The sequence below is a fragment of the Tamandua tetradactyla genome, chromosome 1 (genome assembly GCF_023851605.1).
Source record: "Tamandua tetradactyla isolate mTamTet1 chromosome 1, mTamTet1.pri, whole genome shotgun sequence".
Taxonomy (NCBI): Eukaryota; Metazoa; Chordata; class Mammalia; order Pilosa; family Myrmecophagidae; genus Tamandua; species Tamandua tetradactyla.
The window spans coordinates 89,102,517-89,116,081 of record NC_135327.1 but is presented as its reverse complement, the minus strand read 5'-3'; the positions used below and the strand labels follow the sequence as shown (position 1 = coordinate 89,116,081).

The 13,565-nt window shown below is 34.8% G+C and overlaps 1 protein-coding gene and 1 long non-coding RNA gene across 8 annotated transcripts in view; both read left to right on the top strand.

Moving 5' to 3' along the window:
• Positions 1-13,565, top strand: part of BBS9 (Bardet-Biedl syndrome 9) — a 699,527-nt gene that overhangs the window by 428,813 nt on the left and 257,149 nt on the right. The window lies entirely within an intron of this gene.
• Positions 8,934-12,081, top strand: LOC143685148 (uncharacterized). The gene is made up of 2 exons (XR_013176405.1): positions 8,934-11,049; positions 11,911-12,081. It is a non-coding gene; the product is annotated as an uncharacterized LOC143685148 (long non-coding RNA).

Genomic DNA, 13,565 nt, shown 5'->3' with positions numbered 1-13,565 from the left:
AGATCTAGAATGACACAGTAATAGAAGTTCCTTTTTATAACCTGACTTAAGAGATTTAATTGCTCCGAGAATAACCTGTGCAAGTGGATATTGACTATCATGTTATCATAAAAATAGTTTATGGTTTATGGGATATAAAATTAATATTTTATAAATGGTTATTAATCTCTTCTTTAAACTGTGAAATAAAAGGGAAATAATTCCGTCTAGTTTCAGAGAAGCACCTGAGCAATAAAGAGGAAAAGCCCTTATCTAGTATAATATACTTGAGGTATACACACAGAAGAGGACTAGAGTATTTTGATTTCCATGGCATTTTGTTATCCACCAGTCTCCTAGTAATTGGAGTTGTTCTCCTCACTCCCCTAACCTTATCTCTAAACTTTGACACTGATTATAGATTCACTTAAATCTTTCTACCTAGAACTTATTTTATCCAATGGGTTATTATTAATTAAGTCAAAGCATGATGATTATTCAAACAGGCACAATTTTGACAGACTGGTCTGGTGATTGATGTCTTGTATAAATGGATGCCAGCTTGCATGCCAGGTCTTGCCCTCTCAAGTAACGTGGCCCAAAAGGCTCAGAAACTAAGGCTACTGCCATGAAAGGGGTCAGAAGAAACAGGGAATTAGGAAACCCCTTTTGGAAACTAGTCAAGCTAACTTGACATTACCTTCACTTTGAAATACCAAGTAGGCCATGCAATGTTTTATTTTAGTGTTGAACTTCAGATAGTGAAGTCAGTGCCTCTTGCCACTTGCTTATGAAATCCAGCTTGACCTTTCAGTGACAGACCTGCTAAGGGAGAAAAAGCTAAAGAAAGTTCAAGCACAAAAACTTTGCCTTCACTCTTCTAAACAAATGCTAATCTAAATTTTACATTAAACGAAACAAAAAAGAAGACTGGCTTTGGGTAACATTTATCAAATTTTGACTAAAATAGACCTAGAAGTTTATAAGGTCCAGTTTGTGAAGTAGAATTTTGGCATGAGGCAAATGGAAACATCGCATGTAGGAAAATGTACGGGAGTAGAATTAGGGAGGGAAAAGTCACTAGTCATGACCTGATGTTCCTACAGCCACACCAACTTACTTGTAATAGGAATTCAGTGTGTTACAACAAAGAAGGTTTTGTAAATGCACCATGATAAAAATGGAGAATATTTATAATAGCTGCTATTTTTAAAGTACTTATTGTGTGCCAGCTAGGGCTAAGTACTTTATCTACATTATCTCAATTATTTTTAAGGGTTCTCTTACACAGAGCATCTCTGCAATTTTTTTCTTTCAATAACTTAATATGTTTAAAAAGCATTTCTTTATGTAAACACTTCCCTGTGGATTTGAGATTTTAGGAAATAAAATGGGAAAGTATTAGCTAATCTTGTGCAAGAGAGAATGATGGTATTGGGCACTTGGTATAAACTCACCCCAGATTTCCCAAACTGTGATCCAAGGGATATTCCTAGGGGATATATTAATTGGTGTTTTGTGAAAAATGGGTTTTGAAACACTGCATTCTATATCCCCCGTTGGAGATGCACTAAGCCACGTAGTGTAATTAAAGGCTCTGAGAAGTTCTGCTTTAAAGATGCACAAAAAAACTGTGTTAATATTTCCCTAATTTACCTGAGCAGAGAACACACTGTGTGTCGGGGGGTGGGGTGGGGGTGGGGGGAGGAGTCCGTGAATACTACTTGATGTTGTAGGACGGTTCTGCATGATTTTTTCCCATTTTTGCATCTCGTGTGTGCAGAGGCCCTTAATGCCTTTGTTCTAGACTCTCTTTGCAAGGATATTTTTATAGTAAATAGACTTGGAAGATATAGTATCTCCCTCCAGAGAAAAAGGCAGGTTTATTTACTGTCTAGTATAATAAAATAATGCCTCCTCCCAGGACAAAGTTCAGGTATGCTTCCTGACAGTTATAAAAGATTTAGATTCTCTGGGCTCAGGATTCTTCTCCTGTAATGCAACCAACTGCATATGCAGGTGTCACCTGGTCCTTTTCATGTGACCCAGTGGAAACTGTGACTCTGAGAACCAGTGCAAGGCTGACATTCTGGCTACTTCTGTGGCTTTTTGAGTCATAAAGCCCTTTGTCTCTGACCCAGGAGTCTTGAGTCTTCAGCAAGCATCTGTGAAACTATGGAAGATTTTTGTCTCTGACCCAGGAGTCTTGAGTCTTCAGCAAGCATCTGTGAAACTATGGAACATTAACCTGTTAACTTACAAGTAGGAGTGAAATCTTAGATGCTTCACAATTTTGTCCTTGGAGATAAATGGGTCATCTCTTAGGGATAGTTAGTTCTCTTTCTGGCTGGGTGGGTAAGATGGGGTAGGGGTGGGAGTAGAGTGTTGGAGGAAAGGGCTTATAGCTCCAAAGAATGGAAAAAAAAATAGAGGTTCAAAAACATATGTTTCCAAATTCTGGCACCTTCCAAACATTGTAGAATATTTAATTTCTTTGCAATTTAGCCATTTAATCTAAGTTCCTGTTGCTTTCCTTTTAGGTTTTATTTTTCTAAACATCAATTTTCTTTTGCTACTGCTCTTTGCCTTATTTTTTTCAGATGAAGAATTCATATTTATGTAACAAAACACCAAATGATGGTGGATCATTAGTACAGCAATTTTTTTAAATTTAGGAAAAGGAAGGAAATATACCTTTATTGAGCATGGACTGTACGTCTGGAACTCTGCTAAGCACTTTATGTGAGTTTTCTAATTTAATCTTCCACATCAGGACATTGATATTATTATCCCAGTTTATATATGAAGAAACCTGAGGCTCTGTGAGGTGGTTGTTATTATTCATAGTTAGCATTTTTAGAGTGTTTAATAAACACCAGCAACTATACCAAGCAGGAGATGTTTTCTTATTTATTCCTCATAACCATCCTAAAGTAGTTACTGTTATTATCTTTATTTTATGCATGAAGAAACTGAGGGTGAGATAGGATCTTACCTCTCCAAGGTCACATAATTCACAGCTCTATGACTCGATGGTGGTTGTGTATGCTTGACTTCAAGATCCAGGTCCACAACCCCAAGTTGGGGTTTTATGAAGATCAGGTTCTGTTTGGCTAGCTTAGGGTGAGCATGTAGTTACTGTCTGAACTAGCCACCCTGGAGAGGAAAGAGGGGCAATTTTGACATTACATCAGGACAATAGGTATAAGCCCACACTGTTGGGGAAGGCACTAATCTTGTGTGGGCAACCTACCTTGCATAAATAAAGTACTCCAGTCGATAGTAGGATAAGTTTCAGTCATATTTGCACTTCTGAGTTTTGACAGTTGTGGTTCTAGGGCATTATCTCCCATCGAGTCAATATGTTGAATTCAAATAGTTTTAAATATTTTATAGTGCTTTTAAAAGTGTTTTATTGCCAAGGTAGACCCACCCTTATTGACAGTTCCAATATAGATAAAACGGATTACTGCACATCCTTTTCTCACACCTCAGTGCTTTATAGGTTTCCAGAATTTAGTGCAGTCCAAAGTGGAGGGAATATTTATGACATTTTAAAGCAAAACAGGAGAGGATAATCCTCCTCTGCCTTCCCCCACCCCATCAAACTGAAGAGCATGATTGACTTGGCTTTATAGGGACCACATTCCTCATCTAAATGAAACCCAGCTGAAGATGGAAAATTGCAACCCTATCTTGTCCTCTCAGTGTCAGATGACAAAGGATAAATACTTAAGCTTTGCTTTCCTTGACATCATTTTCAGTGGTAGTTTCAACAAAGAGAGAATAATGCTTAATAAAAATCTATAACAGCTATGGTCACTTTCTTGCTGTGGTTTATTCATAGCTGTTTAATAGCCTCTACAGTGTATTATAGTGGTTTTCAGGTGACTTTTCTCTATTGTGCTATTGTTAGATTATATATATAAAACAGTATTGGGCTAGCTTTTAAGGGGCATTTTTTGTTTTTTTCCACACTGTAGTGTTTGTTGAGTATATATACTCTGGCTTTCACAATGTGACTGTGTGATTGTGAAAACCTTGTTCTGATGCTTCTTTTATCAACCTTATGGAAAGATGAGTAAAACATATGGATTAAAAATAAACAAATAATAGGGGGAGCAAATATTAAAATAAATTTAGTAGATTGAAATGCTAGTGATCAATGAAAGGGAGGGTTAAGGGGTATGGTATATATGATTTTTTTTTCTGTTCTCTTTTTATTTCTTTTTCTGAATTGATGCAAATGTTCTAAGAAATTATCATGGTGATGAATATATAACTATGTGATGGGAAAAAAAAGAATGTTCATACTGTATGTTGATTGGTTTTATTAATAAAAATTAAAAATTAAAATAAAAAAAATAAACCAAAAAAAAAAGAGAGTATATACTCTGAAATGTTTCCATAGACAAATAACACATATTTTGGAGAATAGCAATACACTTTGGCATATCAAAAAACAGAAGCGCTGTGTTCTATAAATGAGCCAGAGATGGTCTCTCTACAGTGTTACTGTGTGCTCTTTATTTCTTCTCAGCAGCATGGGTCTATTTAAAAAAACTGGCTGGTGCCAAACTCAAATTCTTACACATTTAATTGTTTTAAAAATAGCCCATATAAACCACCTTCGGTCTTTTGGTGTTAACTCGCCTTGAATACCTACAAGACTTCACCCAGGGTCACCCAGCGTTTGTTTCCAGTTGATCAGATAAGATCCTGTCCTTATAAAGTCCTGAGCCACTGTGGGATCTCAGGCCCAGAGGCCCCCTACCGTGCTCATTCTGTGACACCTGGCAGGGAAGTCCCTTTCCCCACCCCACCCCCCTTCCTATCTCCTCTCCTTCAAGAATTTGAGGTGTTTCTCCCCGTCCTCCCTCCACACACACCCCCCACTTCTTTTTGGTTTGTTTTTGAGTAGTTTGCCTTTGGAGTTTTTAAAAAAATTCAGCAAGAACTTATACTTATTTATCAAACCTACCTTAATTCACCACGATCTGGATCTCTTACTTTTCTTTTTCCTGACTGCCATGATTTGTTTTGTTCCTTTTCAAATATTTTAGTTGAATGTTTGCGTCATTTATATCTATTCTTTTAGAACACTGAGAGCATTTTAGGCTAGGAATTGTCTTTCAGTACACCTTTGCCACGCATGACAGTGTGTATGGCTTGGAGAAAATAGCACAGGCTCAGGAGAGAGCTAGACCTTTGTTAGGATCCTGCCACTTATTTCATGACCTTTAGCCTCAGTTTCTGTAATTGTAATATGGAGTTTGTAATACTTATCTTTCAATTTTTAAATTTGACTTTAATTACCTTTGGTCTGTAGAGTTCATAGCATGGTACCTGGAACATAGTAGATTGTTGACCAATGGGTATCTGTCTTTACTTTTTGCATATGATTTTACAAATGCTCTGTAATTTCACTTTTGATTTCCCTTTGGATGTGGTAATTATTACAATAATTGTTTAGGTGAGTGGTTTTTACTTGCCAAATAGCATGATTTAAAAATATACTGTTTTCTTCTTAATTTTTAGTTGTTTTATAGATTGATTAGAACATATGGTCTTTAAAATTTCACACAGTGAAGCCACAATAGGGAAGGGGAAGCTCCAGCTCCTGTAGCAGCTGGAAGCAGGAACTTGAGTGTCACAAGAGATCTCACAACCTCTATCCTCTTTTCTCAGCTTCGTTTTCTGAGAACCAGCTTCTCCATGGAGTGAGAGACTTGTCTTTAGACAGCTGTGAGCCCACATCACCTTGTGACCAAAGAAGAAATTATCTTTTTCCCATGAAAGCAAGTCAGTAAATGTCTAATTGGTGCAGTGTAGGCCTTTTTGGTACCAAGGGGAGGTGGTACCATGATTGGCTCAACCTTAGTCACATGCTCAGGCCTGTGGCCAAAATGGAGACATCTGTCACCAATAAGCAGAAGAATGTAAGTGCTTGGCAATTAAAAACCAGTCAGTATGGCCCTCCTACAACCAACTAATTGTAATTCATTCATTAATTCATTCAACAATCAGGTATTAAGGGCCTATTCTTTGCCACTAGTGACTCAGGGTTTAGCTGTGAACAAAACAAAGATCCCAAATTTCACGGAGCTTGTATTTTATAATGTCTGTTTATTTCTTTGCTTCTTGTGTTGACCCTCACTGGAAGTAAACTCCATGAGATCAGCAACTTTGTCTTGTTCTTTCCTATATCCCTAGCACCTAGAAAATAGCTAGAAATACCTCAATGAAAGTTCGTACTATGAAGCAATATTAGATTGTTGGACAAATGAGGAATGAGGGCTCTTATTTTATTTGTGTTGCCTGGTCACTTGGGTGGAGATAACGTTTTTTTCTCAGATAAATTTAAAGAACTCTAGTTCCTTTTTTTTTGCCAGTTAGCGGTGGATAAAAATCCAAAGTTTCTGGAATATACTCTTCATGGCTTTCCCTATCTCTGCTCCTTTCCTCTATCAATTTCATACAGATTATAAGTATAATAAGATCTGGGACAATGGCCTTCTTGCTCACCAGATGCCCAATTTATAGTGGAATTTGAATACTTGTTTGATAAATGAATATTAAAGCTTGTTGTCCATGTTGCACAATTGGGATCTGAATTCCTAAATAGAGATGGAAAGAAAGTTGACAATAGATGTTGGCTGCAGGGAATGGTGGAGGGAGAAGAGAAAGGTTTGAAGTGACAGTGGCCACCTGAGAAAGCAGTTCCTGTCCAATAAGGGAGTGATTGCTGGCCTTCTGGGTCAGGATTGCTGTACCGTTTTGATTAGGTAAAGGCAATGGAGTTTGGTGGGAAATCTTCTCATTTGAGGATCCAATCCTCTCTGCCTAGCCTGGCTTTTCCGTTCAGAGCCAGAACCATATGTTTAGTAGAAATGACTCCTGATGTATGGTGAGCAGTTGATGAATATGCTTACTTTGCAATGCTTTGTAACAGCATTGTTTTGTGTACTTTCAAGGGTATTTACACTGAAATAGGAAAAAAGGATAAATCAAGTACCACTTGCTAGCTACCTTCTCAACTCTAAAGCCCCTTACATTCCATTTGTCTTTTAAAGATCATCAAAGAAAAATTATTTTATAATATCCCCAAGAAATCCAGTCTTGTTTGTCAAACACTTGTTCCAAGACATTTTCCTTAAATTGTCCTAAAAAATCTTCATTATAATGCTATATATACTACGTAATATATAGTACATATAATACTATTATGATATTAGTATTATCATATTATAATGAGATTTTATATTTTATATTTTAATTTTATTATAAACACATTTTTATGGTACACAGAATCTTTTTTTTTCTTTTTTATATTATGTAAAATGAGTTGAACATATAAGTGGTACATGAGTTGTCTTGTTTCTTTTATTATAAGCCTAAGGGGTTCCATGGAGAAACCAGCTATCATCAAATTCAAGATAATTCTTTTTGGCAATTATGCTAAATTGTTAAGCTGTTAAGACAGCTGTTTTCTTTCTTGATTCACAAGAAAGAATTTAGCAGGAAAAATGTTCTTGGAAAATCAAATTTGTGAATTATTCAAAGTGGAGAATGATTTGAAGTAAAAGCTATATAATTTATTAGACCTATAGGTGAGTTATGGGCATTTCTAAGCACATTTTTATAGTAAATACTCTTTTCCTTTTTCCAAGGTATTTCCCCCAGTAGTATCAGATGTGGAACATTATGCCCTAAGAGTTTTCTCCTAAAGGATTTCAAAGTTAAAGAGCCTTTTACTCTCATCCTCTCTCTTTCACTCTCTCCTAGAGCATTGACCTATTCTATAATTCAGACCCTCAGTTGAAAAGGAACTGGCATACATGTGAATGAGAGAAGCCTTTTGTATTCCTTGAGGCATGTTCCATCAATCACCTAGCCACTTTACCTTTCCTAGAGACTGAAAACGGAATCATTTCCTCCACTGCCACATGCTAGAATACCCTTGACTTAGAAATATGGATAATGTACATAATGAATTCTTTTATGTCTGCTTTATTTCCGTTCTTTGTTTTAACGTGGAGCATATAATTTCATACTAAATGCAGAGATGGGCAATTAAAATTTTGCATTTCCTAGCATCATAATGAGTATTTTGTTGATGGGTACACATATAAAAAATATATACATATACATGAATATGTCATATATCAGTATATCATATATCAATAATTTGCCTTCAATCACTTTCATCTGTGTATAACACCTTTCCTTTGATACAACATTGGTAGAACAGAATTTGGTAATGAGGAAGCAATGGTTTTGTTATGGATTTTGCATTCTTTTGGCAGAATTGCAATAATTCTCCTATATTTTGACCCAGTAGAGTTATTAGGTATATTGCTATACTGTATTTGCATTTGAAATTCCTCCTCTGTTTTTACACTGAGTATTTTCCATCAGCTGGTAACATTGTAACATTGATTGGTTCAATGAATGTATTATTCATGCTCTTCTGTTTTTATGCCATTAGTGCTGTCAGCATTAGTATTCAGTCTAAAGAGACACAATTATGTCAGGAGCTCTCAGAATCAGCTTGTTCTGTTTTGTATTTGTTTTACAGTCATTATGGAGACTTCCCTTGCATGGGAGAGCTTTTTCTTGGTTGGTATTATCTGGAATGAAATAAGAAGCCAATATGAGATTGATATATATGGAACCTTTTAAATATATATATTTTAATTTTATAAATAGTCACTGTACAAAATATGAAAGTTTTGGAAATCTCTAAGTAGGAAAATGAAATTGTGTATACTTTCGACTATTAATTTGTTGATACAATGCCTTCTTTCTATTCTTTTTTTCTTTCTTTAAATATAAAATTAGTTTTAAATACTGATCTTTCCCTTTAGCATTATATAAAGCACATTTTGTCATTTCATAACATATTTTTAAAAACTTGATTTTTGAGGTATTTATAATAATTTCATGTGGCTGTATCATTTTCACCCATTTTTAATTTTCCAAGATTTATGTTTGTCCATAGTTTATTTTATCAAGAATAATGCACATCCTTGTTTATAAATCTTTGATCATATCTCTGATTATTTCCTTAGGATACATTTCTAGAAATGAAATTATTGGGTCAAAGAATATAAACATTTTACAAGCTCTTGATACACGTTACCAAAAAGCTTGAAAAACATTGAACCAATAGATCTTGTTTGGTGGAGAATAGTCCTCCTATTTTACATTGATGTAGTTGTTTTTTAATGCTGCGTTGTATACCTCTGTCTTTTCAGTAATATATTCGTTAAAACACAGTTTCATTAGATTATTAAAATAACCAAAACAAGCTTCCTAACACTAAAAGCTACCAGACATTTTGGCAGAACATCTTTTCCTAGGGTGTAATTTTTGATTACTTAAATTGCTAGATCCTGCAGATAAACTATGAACAGAAATATGGCATAAGGTGTGAGTACTCAAACAAATAGCAATTCTACAGGTCTCTTATAAAGGAGAGCTGCTATCTACCACTTCATAAATCATAAGTGAGTTTTTACAGTGTTTTAACCTAGTTCATAGAACCATTTAATGACCTAGTTTCTTATTTATAAATATATAAAAATTAGTAGAAAATCTAGGTAATCTAATCAAAACAAGTTGCATTTGAAATAACATACCTGATCATTTATGTATAACATTTAAATAGTGGAGTTTAGAATGTGCAGTTTGGTCATGATATGATGTTATATGAATTTAAAGTAATATTGTGACTTTGACCTCATAAAATCTGTAGAAAATACGAAGTTCAATGGAAATGTTTTAATTAGAGTACTGTGACTTCATTACTTAATTTCAGCTTCTATCACAAGATAGTTTAAGGAATATTAGGAAGTCTCACCTCCTCTGTAAACATTATTTAAAACAAATAATGATTTCTGTTCCTCTGTCCGAGCTGGTGGGGATACTGTCTTCATTACATTATAAAGTACCCTAAAACTTGGGCATATACATACTACATTTTTTAGAACATCATTTTGTTAGTGCTTTTTTATCTGAACACATCTTTTTAGGTCCTTCATTGGTAGACTTAATGGTGGTGAAGGGAAAAAAGCACTGGAATTATCAGAAAACTGGGAGTCTTTTAAGTATTCTGTTTTTAACGTTTACTGGCTGTGTGACCTTTGTCAAGTTTTGATCCTTTCTAAGCCCAGTTTTCTCAGCTGTTATTTAGGGATAACATAACCTTCAAGATCAATGGAATAATGAGCGAAATGCTCCTTTTATAGAAGATCCTAAATAAGAGGTTGTTTATTTCTTGCCCTTGTATGTAAAATATGTGAAAGATTAGGACTACAATGAGAACTCTGTTAGCCATACAAATTCAACAGACATCAAGCAGCGCTCAGAAAAGTACTGCCTGCCATACATATACATCAGTAGATATTGAATTAAATACCAGACTTAGCATGTGGGTTGGCAACATCCCATGTTTGCAACTTTTGGTGCCAGTTTGCCCCATTTGCCAAGAACCATAATTATAAATATGTTATTCACAAAATAGCAAAGCCTGTTCGTTATGGAGACATGTTTTCCCTAAAAGTCATTAAATTGGTTCCAGGAGGATTTGGTGTGTTCTTTTGTGACACTGAATTTTTTGGTCTTTGGTGTTCCTGATGAAAGAAAACTTAAATGCTCAAAATTGTCAGTAAAATTTAGCCACTCATCACATTGAAACAAAGGTACTGTGAAAAATTATCAATTCATTCTTTGTGGCCGGAAGTGGCACCAGGTCTTCACCTGTGTGACTCCCAATTCTTTGATACAGACAGATAATGCAGTTTCTTATGTAAAGAACTGGGCAAGTATAGCTTCAAGACAAGTCAGCCTCCTTATTTACAAACAGATTGCTGCTCTTAAGTTGACCAACCAGTTTGGTCAGTTGACTTAAGAATCGACTGATTTAAGAAAGAATTATTGATTTTCCATCCTCTACTGTCTTTTTGCTTCTTAGCTGTTTCCTGAATCCTAGAGATGGGGGAACACTAGCAGAAACATGGTGCTATTGCCATGGGTGTGAACTTAGGTCATATTTTTTGCATGTTTGATGTGAGTATATTATATTGTACTTGTAGAAAGGTGCCTATCAGTTTGAAAATGTACATTTGATATGAATTATCAATATATATTTCTTTGAGCATTGAACCTACTTCGAACCATTTCATGTCTAATTTCAGATAATGATTGCACAGAAAGTTATTTTCTTAATGATTATATAATTGGCACTTGTAATTATATAAATCATAATCTTAAACTCTCATACTAAAAGTAATTAAAACATTTGTGTTTTCATGTCTAAACAAAGGCATTGGATTCACTGCAATTATTTAAAATCTACTCATTCGTTAAGACTCTGCTCCAGTATTAACACTCAGTGAAGCTAGGCTTGTCTTTGCCATCACAGCTTTTTGGATCTACCTTGGCTGTAGTATTTATGACATTGTATTGTAATCATTTAGTTAACAAAGCTATGAGTCATATGAAATGAGATCTTTCTTTAGTGATATTTCTAAGTGTTAATATCCCCATTGGTAATGAGTGTGAGATAAATATTTCCCAATTGATCTTGAATTGATTTAAACATGAAATACTATATAAAATACTCATTATAAAGCATCAGAGGTCCAAGATTATTTCTGTGTAACTTGGCTTACAACTCTGATTTGATTTGTTTAACAAGATTTTTGGTGATGAGTTTTGCGCATGAATGAGAAGGTTTTAATATATGATTCAAAAAATATCAGGGATTAAATAAAGAAGGAAGAAACAGCCTATACCTTTTAAGTGTTGATAGTACTGGCCTTCTGGAATCTCTCTCTTCTTATCTCTCCTTCAAGCCTATCTCAAAGGATTAATCCTTATGTAGAAGGATAATTAGAAACCATCTAATTCAATGTCATTTCTGTCTAGGTAAATTGAGTTAAGATAACCTGAAACTTGCCTTGTTATTAACCTCTTTGAAGTGAAAGCAAGCCTTGGACTTTGTGAAAGCAGTACAGCTGACCTCTCCATTCCCACCCCAGCCTTCTTTTCAAACAGTGACTTGAGAGTGTTCATCAAATAAAGCCAAATGCTGTATCAGGTTAGCTCCAGGGTGTTTTTAGTGAATATATGTGAATGTTTGTCAAAGTGTTGGTTTTAACTGCTGAATTACAGAGAAATATCAGAGTGGTATCTGTCAGATATATTCCCAGTTTCTTTGGGAAAACTCTTTTGATTCTCATATTGCTTCTGTATCAGGAAACATAGATTGATTTATATTGAAGATTGCTACACACAAGAAATAAGAGCTTCTTAGATAGGAGTGTTCATATAATATATTTTCAGTATATTTTTAATAATAGCTTTAGTACTTTAACACATAATACTTTCAGTTAGTATTTGTGCTGGACTTGATGCTGGTTTCTGAAATACAGAAATGAAAAACACACAGAACCTTTTCTTTAACAGTTCTATTACTGTTAAAGTTCCACTAGTAATAAAATATAAACAAACACATAGCAATACTCTGTAATAAGGGCCTCAATAAAAGTTTTGTTTTAAAAAATATCACAGAACTAAACCAATTGGCTAGCTATATAAAAAGAATTACAATTTTATCCTTACATTAAAAACAAAAGTAGAAATTCTGAGTGGGTGGGCCATGGTGGCTCAGCAGACAGAGTTCTTGCCTGCCATGCTGGAGACCCAGGTTCGATTCCCGGTGTCTGCCCATGCGAAAAAAAAAAACACACACAAAAAACCTAAGAGAATTAAATATTTAAATGTGGAAGGTATTGCTTTTATGAGAAGAGAGAGAAGAATATCTTTATATTCTTAAGGTAGGGGAGGATTTAACTAAACAAACTATAGCTCTTAAAGAAAAGTTTGATAAATTAGACTACATTAAAATATAAAACTGTTTTGAAGGAAAGCTATACAAAAATTAAGATGAAATATTTTTCAGTTCATCATCCAACAAAGGACTATGTGAAAGGAATACAGATGAATAGAAAATTAGGCATAGAATCTGTGTAGAAAATTCTAAAAGAGGAAATGTGAGTGGCCAAGAAAACATCTTAGAAGACATTTAACCACAGTAATAATCAAAGAGATGTAAATTAAAACCATAGTGAAATTCCATTTGACACATATAAACTGAAAAAACTCTGATGGAAGGAAGTGCTGGCAATCACATAGAGCAAAGAGAATTTCCCATACGCTACTGGTGGGAGTCCAACTTGGTGCAGGATTTGGAGGGCAGTTAAAATGAATGAACTTGGACTACATATCAATGTTTAAAAACAAACTCAGAACACAATGTTGAAGAAGAAAATAAAGCAGAATGATACATATGGTGTGATATCAAAGTTTAACAACATGGCAAACAATCATTCATATTTTTTAGGGTGTATTAGGTACAGTTCTCTAGAGAAACAGAATCAGCAGGAGATATTCATAGATATAAAATTTATAAAAGTGTTACATGTAACCGTGGGAATGTAGAGTCCAAGGTTGGTAGGAAAGGCAGCAAGCTGTCAACTCTGATGAAGATCCTCAATGAACTCTCAGGAGAGGCTGACTGG